Genomic DNA, 2,626 nt, shown 5'->3' with positions numbered 1-2,626 from the left:
TTTAAGGGGGGTAGTGTTGTCACGACCCGGTACTCCCCTCGAGCCCGTGACAACTGTCGCGGTGTCCCGGTAGACACTTATTGCCCGGAATGTCAACCCGAAACCCCGCAAGGCTTTACTATCAGTTTCCCTATTCCCTTGTGAGCAACCATTGTCAAATATCGTGTTCTAAAATATTTTAAGCTATTTCCAACTTTAAACAAATAAAATATTAATTTTTCGTCTCACAAGGGTATTTTGGTCATTTTTCTCAAAAATTTTAAAACTGGCTAAAACGTAATATACAAGTACAAAACACACAATTCATATTCAAAATCAGTTTAAAAGTCTAAAATCTTCATTTAAAACGAAATTATGGTTATTTGAATATAATAAAAAAATAAAAGAAATATTAAGTAAAATATTCTATTTTCTTATAAAACAATATTTATAGAGTTATACGTGAATAATTTTTATAACGTAAAAGCCAAATAAATTTATACATACTTAAATACAGTAAGCCAAAATATTTAATTTAATTTACAATAACAAGAGTGCCCCCGAATAAACAAAAGTAAAGAGGACTGTGAACCTACGGTTTGGAAAATGCAGATCCCACTGTAGTCCTCGATGAGATCAGCTATCTACAGTCTATACTGAACCTGAAATGGGTGGAAAGGAGGGTGGTGAGATTATAAAATCCCAATGAGTAAACAAACATCATCATAAACATCTAGAGTTGAGTACATGGAGACAATAAAGTAAATCATCATAAACTGGGTTATAGCATTAGAACACATTTTGTTCAAAACACGTAAAGAGGCTTATGAATCTCATAAAAATCTAGGCTTGTGCCATAAATCCATTCTCGGGGACACCTTGGCCGAGGCATCCTACCGAGACCGCCAAGGCTATTAAAATTCACATTTCACATAAATCATGTTTTTGTTTTGAAAACATAGCCGTTCCTTGGCGTTGGCTGAGTTCCCCCTCACGTAGTGGTTTAGCGTGAAGTGAACCCTAAACTTTACCCCAGGAGATACCCTACGCGCCTCTCCGTTCGAGGTAAGAATATAATGGGGTTTACCGTGCCCCTCTAAAAGGTTGGTCCACAGAAACCCCCTACTGCAGTGATTAATTAATATATAATCCACCATATAATAAAACTCAATAACATGATATGACAATTTTGTAATTCGTAGTTTTTCAAGGTAACCAAACAATTCGCATTTCAATACAATTGCCAACTAGCCAATCATGCTCGATTTATCATAAGCCAGTTAATTTAAACAATCAAATTGCCACAATTAACAGTCTCCGTGTACTCTATTTTTCAAAATCATTATTAATTCCAAAACAATTTATAAATTAATTTCATTGAAACTCATTTATTCATAAAACATGAAAATTTACCTTTTTAAATTCTTTTTTTCGTAGAATTCATGAAAGCATCTAAAAACCACCCTAGATAATTAAAATGACAGTAAGTTTACTCACAATGTCTAGAATGCAGACTTTCGAAGCACTCTGTCTACTGGTCCTCGGATGCAATTTTCTTGCCTTTATCGGAGGACTCACCACCTTGACACAATACAAAATCGAGAGTTTCACCAAGTTGGTACTAAATCAAAATTAAACTAATTTAGATTACCAATGCATGATATGGAATGCAAAAATGCACTGGTAACTATCTAAACCCGGTATTGGCCTAATTCGTCTTATCACCCGATTAAATTCCTAACGGGTCCGTTTAAACTCCAATTTAATTCTTTTCAGTTTCTATACCTCAATTGCACCCAAATTAACTTAATGTCCCTCAGTGTGGTGCAAATTATCAGTCCCAATAGCAAATTACGAAAATACCCCTAGTGGGTAAAAATTCGTATTTTTGCTCTGAAAATTCCCATTATTTTTCTAGGCTCATAATTCATCATTCCTTAACCAATTCTCCTAGAATAAAATCAAACTCATCCTCACTCACTACATGGTAAATTCAGCCATTAATGGTTGGGGGAGAAAATAAATTCTTTTCTTGTTGTTTTGTTTCTAAATATGCTAAACTAACTAAAAACACTAACATAAATTAAAATCAAATAAATCCAACAACTTTCTCTCTCCTAACCCATTTTTTCAGAATTGAATTCATCATGAAAACATGTAATTTAATCATGGAAAATAAAGAGAAATGCTTGGGAATAAGAAAACTCAAGCTTAATAGAAAAAAACTCACCTTTTTCACTTAATTTCCTTGAAAATTCACACTTTTTCTTTGATTTTCTCTCTCTAGGGTTTGGTTTTTGTTTTCTCTCTCTTCTTGCTGGTTTGGCCGGCCATGGGGTGGAAGATGGGCTGATTTTGTGCCTTTTAAAAAGGAAAATAATAAATTAATAAAGGCATGACACATGGCATCATGTCATTGGCCCGTTTTTAAAATTTTAAAAATTTAAACATTTTATCTCCACCACATGTTTAGTCAAGGGTCAAAGATGAAGACAAAGGAAGACCATGTGCTGGAAAAAATATCCTGGTGGTGGAAAATTACAATTTTGCCCCTGAGGTGGCAAAATTACCATTTTACTCCTATACTCCAAATTATACCGAAATTAAAATTTTTCACTTCTAAACCTCAAATCATACTTCAATAAGT

At 33.9% G+C, this 2,626-nt stretch overlaps 1 long non-coding RNA gene across 1 annotated transcript; it reads right to left on the bottom strand.

Moving 5' to 3' along the window:
• Positions 1 to 537: 537 nt before the first annotated feature.
• On the bottom strand, positions 538 to 2,304 carry LOC148763178 (uncharacterized). The gene is made up of 3 exons (XR_016025706.1): positions 2,210 to 2,304; positions 1,477 to 1,560; positions 538 to 641 (listed from the first exon to the last, which is right to left on the bottom strand). It is a non-coding gene; the product is annotated as an uncharacterized LOC148763178 (long non-coding RNA).
• Between the last annotated feature and the right edge of the window lie 322 nt (positions 2,305 to 2,626).

The sequence above is a fragment of the Theobroma cacao genome, chromosome 4, assembly GCF_053813885.1.
Source record: "Theobroma cacao isolate CCN51 chromosome 4, ASM5381388v1, whole genome shotgun sequence".
Lineage (NCBI taxonomy): Eukaryota > Viridiplantae > Streptophyta > Magnoliopsida > Malvales > Malvaceae > Theobroma > Theobroma cacao.
Note: the sequence above shows the minus strand (reverse complement) of the source record. Positions and strands in the feature narration are given on the sequence as shown.